Genomic DNA, 19,610 nt, shown 5'->3' with positions numbered 1-19,610 from the left:
CCTCACCACTTTAACTGCATCTCCTTCCACTCTACCCCCTCACTCCATTCCAGCCACACCAGCTGTCTTCCTGCTCCTGGAACATGCAGGCTCACTTTTGCACTTGGTGTTTCTTCCCCCAAGAAAGGTATGTGTCCTTACTCCAAATATCTACTCAAAAGTCACCTCCTCAGGAAGACCTTCTCAGACAACTCTACTAAAATATCAAATCCCAACCCCAATCACTTGCTCTCCCTTCGTGCTGCTTTATTTTCCCTCATAACCTTTATGACCTGAATATCATCTGTAATGTCCCAAGGGCAGAAACTTAGTGTTCTAGCATCTGGAACATGGCCTGACATACTCAGGTACTCAATAAATATTTCTTGAATGAATCAAAGTAGATATGGGATATATTCCAATTAACAGAAATTTACTCAAATTTCTGAGCATCTATTCCAATGCAGGTACTATGGGACACAGAGATAGACAAGGCACTCTCCTGACCACTGAGAGACTCAGTATTTCAGAGAAGACACCCAGATAATAAATTACTTCTGGAGGAAAACACATAACACCAGATAGATGTGCCAACTGCTTTGGGAAGCAGCGAGAGAGACATAATTAATACTATATAGGAGAGTGTGGAAAGGCTTCCAAGAGGAGGTCACATTAGGTTGGGTCTAAAAAATTAATAAGGAGACTCCAGGCAGAGGAAGCAGCATGCACTTAATACCAGTGTTAGGAGGTATGTCACAAATCATGCTTACCTGAGGATGAAAAATATTTTTCTTTAAAAAAAAACAATTTAAGTAGATTCCAGGTGTTCCCTATAATAATGTCATCTGCACTCACATTCTGATGAGCTTTCTCAAGCAGGAAAGAAACTGCCAGAAGTACAGTTGATGCAACAGAATTACAACCTGAGCTTTATTTTATTGGAATGAGCTACACCTGTGACCTATTTAGGTCAGGGTCCAGAGGTAAAGAACATGTATCAGTTAGGAGTTTGTTGGCTGCAAGTGCCAGTAACCCATCAGGCCAATTTAAGGAAAATAAAAGGGGGACTTACCTTAAACTTTTGGGGAAGAAGAGGAGGAGTCTCTCAGGCCAAGGGGGAGAACCCAGCTGGACTTCTGGACGAACTGGAAGCAGAGCAAGGTTTACCTGTAAGATTCTCTCTGCAAACTTGTTTTCTTTGCTTCTAGATAACACAATGGGAAATATGTCTGCCAACCATTCTCAAGTACATGACACAATTCCAGGTACCCAGAGAAAGACTAAAATCCCTAATCATTCCAATTTCCAAATCCCAGAGAAGAGGCTCTCATTGATGCAACTTGAGTCAGGTGCCACCCCACTCCCCACCACCGATAATTATGTCCAGCTTACAGGTGATGTAGTTCACCAGGAACCCACCTCTGTGGATCAAGACCACAAAAAAGGAAATTGTTGTGAGTTGAGGAGATATCTTAACCATTGATCTCATTTAATGGGAAAATAGAACCACTGATTTCACTTATGGGACAAAACCTGAGAAACATTTGGTTGTGACACAGGAGATGATGATTGAGTTTCTGTGTAATTGGGAGGCCTATTTTTAGGTAGCAATCAAAACAGGAAGTTGTTTTTTCCTCAACAAAAAGGGGACAAAAACTGGGGTGGTCTCCATGAGCCCTCGGTAGTGGGTATTCTGATGACCTCCTGTGGTAGTTGACATGAATGCTAGCCAACGATTTCAGGTTTGCTTCCCAGATACATGACAGGATTGTGTTATACTTCATTACAGCTTGGAGTCAGGAATGACCATGTTACTTGCTTTTATTGTAGTCAATAAAGGATGAGTAGAAGTATGTCACTCCCAGGTCCAAATTTTAAGAACTAGTAGACAATTTTCTATCCTCTTTCCATCAGTAACAGCAATAGACGATGTTTGAGATAGTGATAGCTCCATCAGTCTGGGTCCTGAAGAGAGAAAACACGGAATAATGCCCCTAGGTGACCCACTGTAGACCTGCAGTATAAGTAAGACATAAAGTTTTGCTGTTATATAAACAAGATCGGGGCTTATTTTTCACCTCAGCAACATCTAGCCTATCTCGACAGATGTATCTTCCTGACATCCACTCCATCTCCCCATTGTACAGCATTGAGACAATTTGAGAGGGATGGACCCCATCTCCCACATGTGGGTGTGGACCCTGACTGTTCTAAGCCAGTTGAAGTAATCTAATCCACCTTGTATTGACTGCTTCAGAGATAGCCCTATTACCCCAGCCTACATCTACTAATACCCAACATTTATCTCAGCACAATGATTGCATAAAACCCTCACTGTCTCTTGGGATGTCAGGAAGGAACCATTTGCTGTTGGCAGCTGTTTTGTAACCATGAGGAGAGCCAGCCTAAAGATGAACCTAACATATGGAATTGGGAAAGGCAGAGAGAATTGAAGAGAAACAGAGCTGGAACACTGATCAATGCCTACCTGAATCTATCTACCAAATACAGTTACATGAATCAATAAATCATTATCGTTGATTTTAATTTGAGTAGGATTCTCTATTATACTTGAAACCGAAAGCATTCTAACAATGGCTGTTTACTGCACAGCTCTGGGTAGTAGACAGGGCTATAGACTCATAGGTGGGAACAAGTCTGAGCTTTGAACTACAGGAAGAGAAACTAAAAATTCTACCCAATTGATATGCCAGCTCTTTTTTAAGAATGAGTAGCATAATGCAGGCAGAGCTCAGAGAAGGAACAGGATGTGGCCTGATGTCAGAGCCTGTCTTCTGCCAGTCCTCACAGCTGGGGTTCTGCTGCTTCCATGAGCAGGCGTAGGCCAGGCCAGGCCAGCCCAGGACCTGAGCCAGGCATGATGGGCAGGAGCCCCAATCCTTCACAGGGTGGGGCTTAGAGTCACATCTTGTTTTATAAATATGCAGTTTCTCCTGGACCAGAGATGAGCTTGAGTGTCCAGCTCAATGCATTGTCTGTCCCTACCCACCACTCTCATTCCCAGTAAATTTGTATTGTGCACCTACCGTGTACCTGGCCTTCTGTTAGGTTCTGGGTATGCAGCAGCGAATAAAACCAGAGACCCTCATAGAGCTTCAATCTAATAAGTCAGGCAGACATTGGTCAAGTAATCAAAACCATAAATCTTACATGGCGCTGGTACCATGAGATCCAGAAATAGGAAGCTCTGGCCTAAAGATATTTAGGGAAACAGTAAGTGTGAGATCTAAAGGGGAAAATTGGGGTGAAATTAGACGTATTAGTCTGCTTGGACTGCCATAACAAAATAACATAGACCAGGTGGGTTAAACAACAGCAGTTAATTTTCTCAGTTTTTGAGGCTGGAAATACAAGATCAAGGTTACAGCCAACTTGGTTTCTGGTGAGGCCACCTTCTTGCTTTGTCCTCATATGGCCTTTCCTCAGTACGTGTGTGTGCAGAGAGAGGAAGAGTGAGCTCCCTGTGTCTCTTCTTACGACACTAATCCTACTGGCTCAGGGCACAACCCTCATGACCTCATTTAACCTTAATTATTTCCTTACTCCAAACACAGTCACAATGAGGGTTAGGGCTTCACTGTATGAATTTTTCAGGGACACATACATTGAGTCCAAACCATTAGGTAGATAGGGAAAAGAAGCGCGCTCTCTGTAGAAGGAACAGCACATGCATAGACTGGGTGGCAGTCAAGGGTACATGGCGATTTAAACTGGGTGGCAGTCAAGGGTACATGGCGATTTTCTTCTTTAAATCAGAAGAAACATGAACAATGAGGTCGGTAATGGGAGGAGATGAGGTTGGAGAAGTGGCCAGGGCCAGATCAAGTCATGGTAATAATTTGAGACATCCTAAGAGCAATAGGACTTTATGGAAGTGACCTGAGTAGGGACAACATGCTACGTGGAGAACAGACTGGGTAGGCTCAGAATGATGCAGGGAGAACAATGATGAAGCTGCCTCAAGTGTCCAGGCTCAGCCCAGCCCACATACGTAGGTACTGGTTGGCCTGGCGAAGGCCACGGTATAGGCCCAAGGAAGAGAACCTACTTCTGGCCCAGGCGAACAGAAGCCTTGGCCTGCTGAGTCACCCCCGGTCACATTCTCAGCTTCTCTGTAGTCCTGGCTTCTCCCCTGCTGTACTCTACCTGGTAGACCCTGCACCATATAGGGATGGGCCTCCGCAGGGACAGCCCATCCCTGAGGCAGGTTCGGTTTCCCTAGCCCTAGTCTGGCCCAGCCGGCCTTCCTCCTTTTCCCATGAAGAACCACAATATAAAGTTCAACAAGCTGCCCCCTGACCCAATCCCAATCCAACAACTGCCCATCCCTTCTCCAGACTCCTCCGTGAGACATTCAAGTCTTCAGCCAACAAAACTCTTTATACTTTACTTTAATCAAGGGTTCCGAAGAGCTTTCAGAAGAGATGTGAACTGGAAGTGGTCTGTTCCTTTCACAGTTGCAGCCTGGTTTCAAGTCCTCTGAATGTTCTAGATAACGTCACACTCTGAACACAGATTAAAGGGATCCTGAACTGTGAGCATTCCCAAGGGGGCAAGTAAAAAACGAAAATTTTTTTAAACGTTTTTTTCAAATCTCTTTGGGAAAAGTTTACATCAGTCTAACCTTAAAATGTTTCTACAATTGTCTCAAATGTGCTGCAATGTCTAATGGACAGTCAAATATAGCCAGACACAAATGGAGACGAGACACCAAAAGAAAAACTGAGTAAAACAACAAAGAAACAGATTCATAGCGATGCTAAATGTAGGAAATTATCAGACACAGACCAAAAACCAACCAAACTTATTACATTGCAAGAGATAAGAGCCAAGCTTTGACAAATCAAAATCATGAGCTAATTCTTCACAACCATTAGAATGGCTATTATCCAAAAAAGAAAAGAAAAATAACAGGTACTAGATGTGCAGAAATTGGAACCCTTGTGCATTATTTGTGAGAATATAAAATAATGCAACTGCTGTAGAAAAAAGTATGATGGCTCTTCAAAAAAGCAAACATTCAAACAAAACAAACAAACTCATAGACACAGACAAGAGTATGGTGGTTACCAGAAGGGAAAAGGGGGAAGGGAAGGATGAAGAGGGTAAAGGGGTTCAAATATATGGTTATGGAAGGAGACTAGACTTTAGCTGGTGGGCACACCATGGAGTATACAGATGATGTATTATAAAGTTATACATCTGAAACTTAAATGATGTTATTAACCAAGGTTACCCCAATAACTTTAAATAAAAACGGAAAAAATGCAACAAAAAAAAATTAAATTTAGACTTATCAAATGATCCAGGATTTCTACTTCTAGGTGTACGAGGTCCGACAATTAAGTTTGCAAACTTGTTGCAACAATGTTGCTAACCTTTTTTTTGATGTCAAAGGGATTATTCATTATGAATTTGTACCAACAGTTAACCAAGTTTACTATTTGGAAGTGTTGAAAAGTCTGCGTGAAAGTTAGACGACCTGAACTTTTCACCAACAATTCATGGCTCTTGCATCACGACAATGCACCAGCTCACACAGCACTGCCTGTGACGGAGTTTTTATCCAGTAAACAAATAACTGTATTGGAACACCCTCCCTACTCACCTGATCTGGCTCCCAATGACTTCTTTCTTTACCCAAAGATAAAGAAAACATTGAAAGGAAGATATTTGGATGACATTCAGGACATCAAGGGTAATATGACGACAGCTCTGATGGCCATTCCAGAAAAAGAGTTCCAACACTGCTTTGAAAGATGGACTAGGTGCTGGTGTCGGTGCATAGCTTCCAAAGAAGAGTACTTCGAAGGTGACCATAGTGACACTCAGCAATGAGGTATGTAGCACTTTTTCTAGGATGAGTTCACAAACTTAATTTTCCAAACTCCTATACCCAAAAGAATCTAAAGTAGGAACTCGAACAGACATTTGTACACCCATGTTCATAGCAGCATTATTCACAATAGCCAAAAGGTGAAAGCAATGCAAATGACAATTACCATTATAGGTAAGACGAAAACTCCCAGAATGAAGTATGGAGAGACAAAGAGATAGAAAATATAGAAGAAGATAAGAGACATACAGGATACAGTGAGGGTTAACATACAGTTTCATTAGAGTCCCAGAAAGAGAAAAGAGAGAGAATGAGACAGAAGCAATATTTGAAAAGACAATGTCTGAGAATTTTCTAGAACTTAGGAAAGACATCAACTCATAAGTTGAAGATGTCAAATAAATCTACACCCAGATACATTATGGCAAAACCATAGAAAACCAAAGACCTATCAAATTGGTCTAATACAAAAGTAATTTGAGTCCCAGAAAAGGAGAGAGTGGAAAGAAAAAGATATATGAAGAGATTATAGTTAAAATTTTTTCAAAATTAATGAAAGATATACACAAATTCAAGCTCAGATAATAAATACATGAAATATAATAAATATAAAGAAAACCATATCTTAGACACAACATAGTTAAACTATTAAAAATCAAAGATAAAATCTTAAAAGCAGGCAGAAGGAAAAAAAGACAATTCAGAGAAACAACAATTATAATAACAACCTGCTTCTCATGAGAAAGAAGAAAGAAGGCTAAAATGGCATCTTTAAAATCTACAGCGGGAAGAAAACTGCCAACCAAGAAATTCAGAACTTAGTGAAAACACCCTTCAAAAAAATGAGGTGAAATAAAAACATTTCCAGGCCAGGAAAAAAGAAAAAAGAAAAACTTGGAGAATTCAATGCCAGCAAGTCTGAATTACAAGAAATACTAAAAGTTTTTCAAGTCAAAGAAAAACAATTCTAGGTGGGAATACAGAGCTATAGGACAAAATGAAGATCGCAGGAAAGGGTATACATGTGGGTAAACATAATAACAACTTTAAATTTAAGATAAATTACTATTTAAAGCAATAACGACATGTATTTTGAGATTTGTAATATGTAAAAGCAAAATATGTGACAAAAATAATATAGAGGGTAGGAGCAGTAAAGGGAATTACATTGTTGTAAGGTTCTTACATTGTTTGGAGAATTGTAAAGTACTAACTCAAGTTATACTGCAATAAGTTAAGGATGTATATCATAATCTCCAATGTAACCACTAAAAATATAAAAAAGTGGTTTACCTAAAACTCCAGTGGAAAAACATTGAAAGCAGAGTCTCAAAGAGATATTTATACATTCATGTTCATAGCAGCATTATTCACAATGGCCAAAGCAACCCACAATGGTGGAAGCAACCCAGATAACAATTGACAGATGAATGGAAAAACAAAACGTAACATATTCATACAGTGAAATATTATTCAGCTTTAAAAAGGGAGAAAAGTCTGACACATGCTACAGCATAGATGAACCTTGAGGACATAATGTTAAGTGAAATAAGCCAGTCACGAAACAGAAATACTGTATAACTCCACTGATATGAAGTACTGGCATACCTCGGAGATACCGCAGATTCAGTTCCAGACCACAGTAGTAAAATAAATATCACAGTAAAGTGAGTCACACAAAAATTCTGGTTTCCCAGTGCATATAAGAGTTATGTTTATACTATCCTGTAATCTACCAAATGTGCAATAGACATACAACAGCATTTTATCTAAAAATGCAATGACCATACCTTCATTAAAAAATACTTTATTGCTAAAAAAATGCTGATGGTCATCTTAGCTGTCAGCAAGTCATAATCTTTTTTTCTGGTGGAGAGTCTTACCTTTAATTTGTAAGACATGCAATATTTGCAAAGCCCAATAAAGTGAAGTACAATAAAGTGAGGTATACCTGTACCTAGAAAAGTAAAATTCATAGAGACAGAAAGTAGAATGGTGATTGCCGGGAATAGGGTCGGGGGGAGGGGAAGGAATGGGAAGTCATTGTTTAATGGAGGCAGAGATTCAGTTTTGCAAGATGAAAAGAATTCTGGAGATTAGCTGCACAAAAATGTGAACTAGTAAACTGTACACTTAAAATGGCTACAATGATTAATTTTATGTTATATGTATTTTACCACAATTTAAAAAAAATAAAATGGAATAATAAAAAATCCAAAAGAAGGAAGAAAAAAAAGGAAAACAGGAACAAAAACCAGGTAGGAAAAAGAGAAGACAAATAAGATTGTAGAAATAAATGGTTTGGAACCATACCTTTAATTCCATCAAATATAAATGGACTAAATATTTTAATAAAAAGAAAAAGGTTGACAGGTTGAATTTAACCAAACTAGAAGACTCAACTATATAATGTTTATAAGAGACACACCTTAAGGGCATACAGAGTAAAAAGATAAAAGATTGGAAATATTCTAGCTAATATTTAAATAAGAAATTATATTTCCCAACTTATTTTATAAGGTCAGCACAATACTACTACCAAAACCTGGCAAGAACACAGCAAGAGAATATACGACAGATCAATATCCCTCATGACCAAAATGCGACAACCCAAAACTAAATGTTACCAAATCAAATCCAGCTATAAATAAAAAGAGTAAGAAATCATAACCAAATGGAATTTACCCCAGAAATGCAAATTGGTTTAACATTTAAAAATCAAACAACCACATTAACAGAATAAAATAGAAAAATAATTTGATCATCTGAATATGTGATGAAAAAGCATTTGATAAAATTCAACACTCTTCACAATAAAAACTCTTAGCCACCTAAGAATAGAAATGAAAGAAAAAAAAAAACTAAAACTGTCTTTATTCAAAGATGACATGATTGCGTAGATAGAAAATCCTAAGGAATCTCAAAAAACTTTTAGGACCAATAAATAGTTGTCTTAATCTGGCTGCTATGATAAAATGCCACAGACTAGGTAGCTTATAAACAATAGAAATGTATTTCTCACCATTCTGGAGGGTAAAAGCCTGAGAGCAGGGTGCCTTCATGGTTGGGTACTGATTGATGAAGGATCACTTCTGGGTTTCAAAATCGATACTACACCAAAATCAATCTTATTTATATATTCTAGCAAATGTCAGAAAAAATAGTTTCTTAAAAGAATAGTCAACATAGTTTTGCAATAGTCAAAAAATACCAAGTACCTATAAATGAATGTAACAAAAGACATGTAAGACCTCTGTAGAGGAAGCCATGAACATTTTAATGGACATCAAAGAATAAATGAACAATGGAGAGAGACACCATGTTAATAAATTGGAAGACTCAACATTATAAAGTTGTTATTCTCTCTAATTGGTATATAGATTCAAAGCCATCCCAGTTGATTTTCATATGGAACATTACAAGATAATTCTAATATCAAATTTATGTGATACTATAGAAGGCCACGAATAGCCAACGTACTCTCAAAGAAATACCAGGTGGGAGAATTTGCTCTATCAGCTAATTAGAGTTATAATACAGCTCTAAAGGTTTGGACAATACGGTATTGGCACAAGAGTAGAGAAAAACCAACAGACAGAAAAGAAGACCCCCAAAACAGATTAATGATAAAGATAGCATTGTAGAATAGTGTGGGGAAATGATCTCTTGAATAAATGATGTTGAGTCAATTGACTATTCATCTGGGAAAAATGACATTGGAACCCTACCTCACACCATACTCAAAAGCCAATTTCTGATGAACTATGGACCTGAATATGAAAAGGAAAATAATAAACGTGGCCAGACACACAGGAGATACTCAATAAATATGTCTTGAATGAATGGGTGTCTATGAGATGTGTTGTTCCAATTTAACTTCATGTATTTAACAAACAACAAACCAATTTCTGTTGGATTATGGACTTAAATATGAAAGGCAAAACAATAAAGCTTTATGGGGCCGGCCCAGTGGCTCAAGTGGTTGGAGCTCCGTGCTCCTAACTCCGAAGGCTGCCTGTTCGATTCCCACATGGGCCAGTGGGCTCTCAACTACAAGGTTGCCAGTTCAATTCCTCGACTCCCACAAGGGATGGTGGGCAGTGTCCCCTGCAACTAAGATTGAACAGGGCACCTTGAGCTGAGCCGCCGCTGAGCTCCCGGATGGCTCAGTTGGTTGGAGCGCGTCCTCTCAACCACAAGGTTGCCGGTTTGACTCCCGCAAGGGATGGTGGGCTGCGCCCCCTGCAACTAGCAACGCCAACTGGACCTGGAGCTGAGCTGTGCCCTCCACAACTAAGACTGAAAGGACAACTTGAAACTGAACGGCACCCTCCACAACTAGGATTGAAGGGACAACTTGACTTGGAAAAAAGTCCTGGAAGCACACACTGTTCCCCAGTAGAGTCCTGTTCCCTTTCCCCAATAAAAAATCTTTAAAAAAAAAAAAAAGAAAAAGAAAAAGAAATACCATTAACAGAGTGAAGAGGCAAGTCACAGATGAGAAAGATTTGCAATGCACATAACTGACAAAGGGTTTATATCCAGAATATACAAAAAAAAAAAAAAAAGAGCAATAGAAAAATGGGCAAGAACACACTCTTCACACAAAGAGAATCCAAATGGCTAATAAACATATGAAAGGTGCTTAGCCTCATTAGTAATCAAGGAAATGAACCAGAGTGAACAACTACTACAGACGCAACAGATGGCTAAAAATACAAAGTCTGACAGTGCCAACTGCTGAGGAGAACTGTTGCTGAATGGACAAGGGGAGCTCTTAACACATTGCTGGGGGCGGAAAGTTATACTCATTTTGGAAAACAGTTTGGAATTACTATTTAAAGTTAAGCATGAGCATTCCTATTACCCAGCAAATCTGCTCCAAAGTATATACCTAAGAGAAATAAATGCCCAGGTAGACCTGTACAAGAATGTTCACAGCAGCGTTATTTATGATAGCCTCAAGTTGGAAACAACCCAAAGGTCAATCAGTAGTAGAAGGGATAAATTAATGGGGGTATAGTCACTCAACAGAATGCTATATATCGCACTAAAAGTGAATGGACTACAGTTGCACGCAACTCTTATAAATAACGTGCAGTGAAAGAAGCCAGACACAAAACACTTAATGACTGCCTTTATATAAAACCCATAACCAGACAAAACTAAACATACCCCAACCCCCACAATCTTTCACCACTTCCTGTTCTCATGAGCTAACGTGAAGAGTGGTAATAAAAGATGGATTTGAAAACAAGTTGGGGAAGCACTCTTTTGTCCCCAGCCACAGCCAGCCCCCTGCTGAAATAGTTCCTGTTTGGAGGGGTGATAAGAAAATGGTCCTGGAGGTGAGCTGAAAGGAAAATAGAAGAGTCAGACACCCCTTCTGTGGGAGTCCATTGTGATGACCTCTGTGACATTTTAATAAAGTCACTCAAAGTAAGGGGACCATAATAACAAATTTCTAGTGTGTTAAACCTTCTTCAGAGACTTGGAGACCATGATATGGAACAACAGGTATGGGCACAACCGTTTCTGTGGTGCCAGGCAAAGTGGGGCCACGCAGTTTTCACAAGATTCCCAACAACAAACATAAGTTTGGTATATGTTCCTCCAGTTTTGTCAGGGTATCTGAACATTTTTTGTTGTTATAAATATGGGATTATATTGCACATACAGTTAAACTTTAAAAAAAAACCAACTTAATGTTAAGTTAAAATTTTAACACACCTAGATCTACTTCACACGTTGGGGGGTGATGGATATATGTGTTCTCTTTACTGTGGTGATGGTTTCATGGGTGTCCACACATGTCAAAACTCAAATGTACATTTCAAATGTGTCTGGTTGATTTTATGTCAGTCATACCACAGTAAAACAGGAAAAGTATTGTGCTTTCACTCTCTCTTACTATTTTCCCCACTTAACACAGTAAGTTCCATCCAGACTGTTGTGTGTACATCTCATGCGTAGCCTCTCATTGCCGTGTAGAAATAAACTGTAAAACAAGCAGGTAGTTCTCAGCAAAATGAAGTCTGCCTGGGACAATCCTGCAGCAGTCTCACCTCCCATTCACTGATGCATGAACAACCCTGTCAATAAACAACCCCCTCCTTCTCTTCTTATGTATCTGAGCAAACTTCCTTCAAGACACATTTCAAGGACACTGCTGATCGCCGTGCCATAGGCAGACGTCATTTTACTGAGAACTTCATGCTTACTTTACAGAAGGGCTGAGCATGTTTCCATGGCTGCCAGTTGGGTATGAGCATTCCCAGTCTCTTCACTTGGGTTTCTGACCCTTCACGCTGCAACAACACAGAGGGCATGGACTCTGGTTCCTCGTGCCCCCTTCGACGTGGCATTGATGTCATGGTTGTGACATGTGATTCTTCAGGCTGTGGTACATGACTGCGGCCATTCCCTCAGTGCTTAACAGAGGGAATTTCTACTTTTACCGTGTTGTTGTTTTTTCAATCATGCTTTTGGGGATGGGTGCAGGTTAGAGACGGGAACCCAAAAGCCTGTCTTTCCGGGGCACTCCCTGGCTGCCTTCACGGGTCCCACCTACATGAAGGAACTGGGCCTGGGTGCTTAGCCAGTGTTTTAAGCTGCAAGGAATGCAGTGACTCAGCTGGTCGCTCAGGGACACCTCCATGAATAACGCCGCAGGGAAGGAAGTCATTACACAGACAGCTGGGCTGTAAAAAACAAAAATACTCCACACACCAAACTCTACGGTGGCTGGGTGTCCCATGACTCAACGGGACTGCTTCTGCCATGTGGCACACAGCTCTGGATATGTGGCACATAACCCTCAGCCACTGCTGGCTGGTCCTCTGAGCCGCTTGGAAAGCTGATTGGGTGGGGACCCCAGGAAAATCTGTGACTGTCTTCTGTCTCCACCCTCTCTGCTCTGCCCATTGCTTCCCCCATCATCTCCCTTCATTCTCTTTGCTCCTTCCTCTTTTATCCTCTTGTCCTTAAAAAAAAAAAAAAGAAGAAGCTTGAATTTAGTATTTCGCCACTGCTGGAGGCTTGGCAAACACACAGTAAGGTCAAAACACTGGCAACCTAGTGAGTGGGGCAGATACCACCAGTCGTATAACCTGGAGAGAATACTGGAGAAAGTGGTCAGAGGGAGACATACAGCAGCAAGGGCTAGAGACTTCAAAGTAGAGGCAATGCAGACAGTCACTAATCTCGATTGGAGACCTACTATGTGCCAGACGCCATTCTTGGGATAGATCGGTGAAGACAGATCAAATGTCTTGTCGTCCTGGGGCTACATTCTCGTGGGGGGAGACAAACACCAAATATTACACATGAGTCAATTATATAGCATATGAGAAGGTGATTAGTGCTACTGGAAAAGATTAGAACAGGGAAAGGTAGCTGGGAGGGTTCAGGGTAGAAAGGTGACATCTGAGTTGTCTTGAGGTGGGTGAGAGAGTGAGCCATGTGGGTGTCTGGGGAAACAGCATTCTAGGCAGAGGAAACCCCCAGGGCAAAGTGGGGGAGTGTATCTGGTGTGCTTGAGGACCCAGGAGGAGGCGAATGTGGCAGGTGCAGTGAGTGATGGGGAGCTGAGTGGAAGAAGAGAGCAGAGGAGTGGGAGGTATGAGACTGAGCCACTGGAAGGTTTTGAGAAGAGAGCCAACCAGAACTGACTTTGGTTTTAACAGCATCCTGCTGTCACATGGCTTTGAACTCTGAGAGTTCAATGCAAGAGGAGTACAAAATAAAACCATTGATTGTGGTGATGGTTTCATGGGTATCCATCTACACATGTCAAAACTCAAATGTACAGTTTAAATATGTGTGGTTTATTGTACGTCAGTCAAACCTCAGTTAAACTGTTTTAAATCTCTTTTACTGTTTTCCCCACCTAACACTGTAAGTTCCATCCAGGCTACTGTATGCATGTCTAATTCATAGCTTCTCACTTCTGTGTAGAAAGAAGTCTTGCTGAAGATGTAGAATTTTATGAAATTGATAAGAATGAGGTTGGGAACAGCTGGAATCATAAAAGGTATTGGCAGACGAGGGTCTGGCAGTGGTAGAAAAGGACAGTCTCAGGGCAGGAGTTTCAAAAGAATGATTTAAGTAAAGTGTAAGAGAAGCCATTAGGAAACCCAAAGGAACCCAGAATTATCTTTTGGATAGCTGTGCTTTTTGGAAAATACAATGCTACATAAACAATGTCATACCATGCAATGATGTGATTCATGCCCTGCACTGAAATAATTTATTCTTGGGTCACACTAAAAATTAGGCTAGGGTGGCATGCATAACCAAAATTTTACTAAGTATAAAATTTTGATCAGTATACTTAAGCATAAGTTAATGATTGGTTCCCTTTTCTTCATATGGAACAATGGTTGCTACTCTAACAGGTTGTTATAAAGATAAAATAAGAGCCTTCACTCACTAACACATGTAACTGATACTTATTGTGGGTTTTCTTTTGTGTACCAGGCACCAAGTGAAGCTCCGGGATACAGTGGTAAGCAAAAAGTACCCTCATGAAGACAGCCTTCATCAAATAGTATATGGAAGGTGTCACATAAAGCACTAAGATGAAAAGATACGTGACGCTGTGAGAGCCTATGTAAGGGAGAGTCAACCTAGCGAGAAGGTGTATTAGTTAGCTATTGCTGTGTAACAAGTCACTACAAACTTAGAGGTTTTGAACGACATATGTGTATTATCTCACAGTTTCTGTGAGTCAGCAGTCTGGGCATGTCTTAGTTGGGTCTTCTGCTTTGATTAAAATCAAGTCACGGGTCACACCCACAGTCAAGAGGAAAGGATTACATACCCAGAGGCATGAACCCCAGGAGGCAAGGATACAGGGGGTCACTTTAGAGTCTGTCTGCCACTGAAGGCTTCCCTGAGGAAGTGGAGCAAGGATCTGAAAAATGAGCTGGCATTAACTATATGCACAGGGGGAGGAGGGAACTGTCAGGCAGAGAAAACAATATACGCCAGACAGTACATGTAACATTTGCAAAGAATCTGGTACAATGACTAGCAATATTGTGTCACTCTCCTGCTCAGCAACCATCAATTGTTCCTTAATGCCCATGGTTTTGCCCCATATTTCAGGCCAGACAGGCTATCTCCTTGTACTCACTTTCTCTCTCCAGTATCCGTGCCTTCATTCAACCACTTCCATCCACTTAGACTGCCCCTGCCCATCCCATACACACTCCATCTATATATTATTCAAGGCTGAGCATAAATTGATCTCCCCTAAACAATATCTCTGAACATCCATTTAAGTGGAGGGCTCCATGCTAGACCTTCCTTAGTCTTGGATGCCAGATGGAGGGTGGGGAGCACATAAAAAGAGGAAGAATAGGAGGTCCCCTTGCTGAAGGTCAAGTTCACGGGGCAGTTGGTAAATCCTGTAGGGATTTTAGACACACAGAAAGCTCCACTTTATACAATGCTCAGTGATCTTTCACTATTCTTCCCTAGGCTAGAAATGGCAAGCAGGTTCCAAAAGGATTCGGTCAAACTGACATTTTTCCGGAAAGGACAGTTGGAACCGGGAACTGCCCAGCAGAAACCCATGCTGCCAGGCAACCTGGCCTGGCTGGCTCAGTTTTTGGCTGGCACCAAAGGCTTCTTTGGCAGGAGTAGGGGATAACGGCAGAAGTCTCCTGCCCTCCAGCCTAGGGTTCCCTGACCCCATCCAGGGCTTGTCCCTGAAAGGCTCAGCCTTAGCCACATCAGCATGGAAAAGGAACATGCAAGGGAAAAGAACTTGGGCCAGTGGCAGAGGCTGGGGCCAGCAGGGTGGGGCCGGCAGTGTGGTTGGTGCCTGCAGAGGGGGTACAGGGAGGGCGCTGCTTCCTCAAACCCACTTCTTAGGCCCAGAATATTATATTACATATTGGCCTTGCACCCTGCGACTCCAGCCTTGGACCCACACACGTGCCCACTGCTGTGACAGGGGGCTGAATCTCTGCAGATACATTGGAGGACGGAAGCAGCCTGGATCCAGGGCTTGGGGTAAGGCCTAGCACCACTGTGTCTCTCCTTGCTGCCCACTCCCCACCCCCAAACCCTCATCTTCCCTAGGACCTGTTCTACCTGGAAGCCAGAGGGCTTTTTCTCAACAGCCTTTAAAACTTCTTCCTTTGCTCTGAGGGCAGAGGACTCTGGCACAATCAGATTCCTCCCCCATCCCCCACTCACCTTGCCTCACTTTCTATCCCCAAGAGTGAAATGCCCCCAGGCCCTTTGTACAAACTAATCCTGACACCTGGAACACTGTTGCTACTCTATTTCACCTAACAAACGCCAACTTATTTTTCAGGCTTAGAGCTCTACCTTGGGAAAGCTCTCCTTGACCCCTCACATCCTGCTACGGGCTCCAGGGCTTGGCCTACCTCATCTCAGCCTCGTCATCTTACATCCCAGTGGCCTGTGTGTTCTTCTCTTTCTTTCCCTCCTTCCTCCGCTCCCACCTCCCAGACTGTGCTGTTGCTGCAGCATCTCCGGTGCCTGGCCCCGGGCACGATGCTGGGTGAGATTATAAACATCCTGTCTGGTGGTCCTCTATACTTGCAGTCACCTCGTCTCTTAGAACAGCAGGTCTCAAACTCCAGCATGCATCAGAATCGCCTATCAGAATCGCCTAGTTGGGGTATGGATGGGGCTATAAAATACAGATGGCTGGGCCCACCCCCGAGTTTCTGATTCAGTAAGTCTGGAGTGGGGCCTAAGGGTTTGCATTTCTAACACGTTCCCAGGAGCTGCTGCTGCTGCTGCTAGCCCAGGGACCAACTTTAAGAATCACTTTCTTAGAACATCAGTGTCTTCCTTGGTAAGGTAGGATAAGTGCTGTCCCTACCATACTAGGTTGTGTGAGAATCCAATGAACCAATGCAAATAAAGAACTCAGCAACATGCCTGCACCCAGTAGGGGCACAATAAGTGCTTGCAATTGCTACTGGGAATGGGCAGCAGACATGCCAAGCAGGGAAAGCAAGAGCAGAGGCGGGAAAGAGTCCAAGCAGGGCAGCTGGGCTGACAGAAGAGCCAAGACCCAGCACAGCAGCCAGGGAGCCCGTTGTGCTACGGAAGCAGCTGGGAGCCACACACAGTTCTGGAGCAGGGCAGTGACAGGTGGAAGCTGGATGTGGCAATACCGGGCAGGAGGCCGTCGCCGGCAGTAAATCCCGCATACTGGGTTCTCCTTGGCTGGCTGGCCAAGCACTGGGGTGCCAGATTTAGCAAATAAAAATAAAGGATATTTGGTTAAATTTGAATTTCAGATAAACAAATGATTCTTTTAGTATAAGTATCTCCCACATATTGCATGGAAACACACACACACACACACACACACACACACACCTTATGTTATTTATCTGAAATTCAAATTCAACTGGGCATCCTTTATTTTTATTTGCTAAATCTGACAACCCTAGCCAGATACCCGCTGCCTACCCTTCCACCCCCAAGCCTACGTGCTGGAGAGAGTGAGCCCCAGGTTCCTTTACCTCCCTTTCCACTTTCAATGAAGCCACCAGGAGTGGTTGAAGAACTGTTCCCACAGCCAGTCTTGCTGCCTGTGACAAGCGGTCACAGCTGCAGGCCTGGGTGCCAGCAAGAAAGCAGTGAGACACAGTAAATAATCACGGGGTCTGTGACTTAAGGAAGCACAGAAGCCTATCTAGTTCCATAAAGAAGGAAGTGCTACCTATACTCGCGGATTCATCAAGAAACAAACAGTGGCCAGTGGTATAGGTCTGCCTGGTGAGTGTAGCCATGGAGAGGAGAAAATAGCCTGTACGCTTAACCCCAGAAATGGGCAAACACAAGCATCCACGCTGCGTGCAAGTTCCAAGGACGTGTTGGAGGTGGTGATGTAAACCACAAGCTGGACCAGGGTGGGCCCTGCCTCGTTCAGCTCATTTGGGTGTTAGGACAAATTATACTATCAGAAGCTGCCCCTGTCTCCCCCTCCCCCATAGTCACCAAATCTCAGATTCATAGTTCCAGAAAGAAGCCTGTCCAAAATCCAATTTCTGCAACAACCTTTATATCAACTTCTTTTTCTCTAACAAGTAACAATGAAAACAATTTGTGCTCCATTTAAAAATATATATATATATATATATATTTATATATACGCAATAAACATTATCGAATGCCCAGTGTGTGCCCTGCACCGTGTTCAGCATTTTATTTAGCTCAGTAGTTCTAGTCTTGGCCACACATTAACAATCACCTAGAGAAGTTTTTGTTTTGTGTTTGTTTCTATTGCCAGTACCCCAGTATGTGCCCAGGATACCGTGATTCCAATGTGAAGCCACAGTTAAGAACCACTGAGTTAGATCATCCTGTTTCATCCTCACAATACATTCGTGCAAGGTAGGTTTCATCTCCATTTTGCAGATGAGGACATTGAGGCTCAAAAAGGAGTGACTGTGATATCTGTAGCCCCAACCTATGATCTCTCCTTCCTTCCTTCCTTCTTTCCTTCCTTCCTTCCTTCGCTCGCTGGAGCGATGCCCTGGCTGGAGCGATTCCCGATGTTTCCAAGTGTTTCATTGTTAAATAGAATAGTTATGTATGATGCTTTTACAGACATGTTTGCAGCCTGGGGCTGCTCTCTGGCCACTTTGAGATAGATAACCCTGCTCCCAACAGGGCTCTCTTCTGAGATACCAGCCAGACACTGCCTGGGTTCAGGACTGATTTTTGCTAAAGCAAAGACAACTGAGGTTCCAAGCAGGTCCTGTCATCTTGGGTCACAGAGCAATGGCGGTCACCGCTCACTCTCCACCGCCCAGTACTTTCTAAGTCTGGCGCTTTGCCATTGCACCCCACCCCTCCAAGCCTTTCCTCCGTGCCTTCCCCCTTTACGACAAATTCCCTCACCTCCTGAGCCTTCTCAGTACACCTTCTTTGCAGGGGCCGTACATCCTCACAGGCTCTCGGAGAGGTCTTCGATACAGGACAGGCCACGAACCACAGATCCAAAAGGAAAAACCATTCCCTGGCCCGGGAGCTTCGGCCCGTGGCTCACCGGCCGACTGATGGTTTTAGAAGTGCGCGCACCTGGGCTCACCTGTCCCAGCCCCGGGGCGCCTGCGGGCGGGGAGGTTGCTCAGCTGGGCAGGAAGGCCGGTCATCCCCTGCCCTCTGCTGGCCAGTGGCGGTATTGCGACGGCTGCCGCTCCACCAGCGTCGGACAGATGGAATGAAGGCAGCGGCGGTTACTGCTCTCCCGCTGCGTGTCAGGCACTGAACTGGGCGCTACGGTGTAAGGATGGACGCCGCGTACTCTCACGGAGGCCAAATTCAAACGAGCAGGCAGACAATAAGCATGCAGTCATTCGAGCAAATATGAAGCACGTGATACGAGGGTCCTGTCCGGCCTGGGGGATAAGGGACGTCAGGGAAAGCTGCCCCCGAGGAGGGGATGTTTGAGCGTCACTTCACGTAATATCGAAAATCCTACGAGGTGGCTTTGACAAACGGGATAAGCCACCGTATTCCCTCTGACAAAGCAGAAAACGGGCTCAGACTGGGGGAACTTACCCAAAGTCACATAGCGAGCCAAGAGTACGGAGGTCCCGGGTTTTCCGCCTGTCCTGGCAGTGGGTCAGGTGGCGGGCCACCTGCAACTCCCACCAAGCCCCTCTGGGGTGCGGGAAGGGACGGGGGTGGAGCCTGAGCCTGGCCCCGCCCAGCCTCTGTAGGTGAAAGGCCAGCCCTGGGCGTGGGGACGGGGCGGGGGCGGGGTCTTGGG

General features: G+C 43.2%; 1 protein-coding gene across 1 annotated transcript in view; it reads right to left on the bottom strand.

Annotated features, from left to right (window-relative positions):
- The window catches only part of ZHX3 (zinc fingers and homeoboxes 3), a 138,006-nt gene extending 118,448 nt beyond the window's left edge, over positions 1-19,558 (bottom strand). The window contains exons 1-3 of the mRNA XM_081033682.1: positions 19,400-19,558; positions 18,737-19,236; positions 1,052-1,124 (exon numbers count right to left, since the gene is read on the bottom strand). The gene's annotated coding sequence lies outside the window, so the exon portion shown is untranslated. The remainder of the gene's footprint in view (positions 1-1,051; positions 1,125-18,736; positions 19,237-19,399) is intronic.
- Positions 19,559-19,610: the final 52 nt, after the last annotated feature.

The sequence above is a fragment of the Rhinolophus hipposideros genome (genome assembly GCF_964194185.1).
Source record: "Rhinolophus hipposideros genome assembly, chromosome: 22".
NCBI lineage: Eukaryota > Metazoa > Chordata > Mammalia > Chiroptera > Rhinolophidae > Rhinolophus > Rhinolophus hipposideros.
This window is presented reverse-complemented; position numbering and strand designations above follow the sequence as displayed.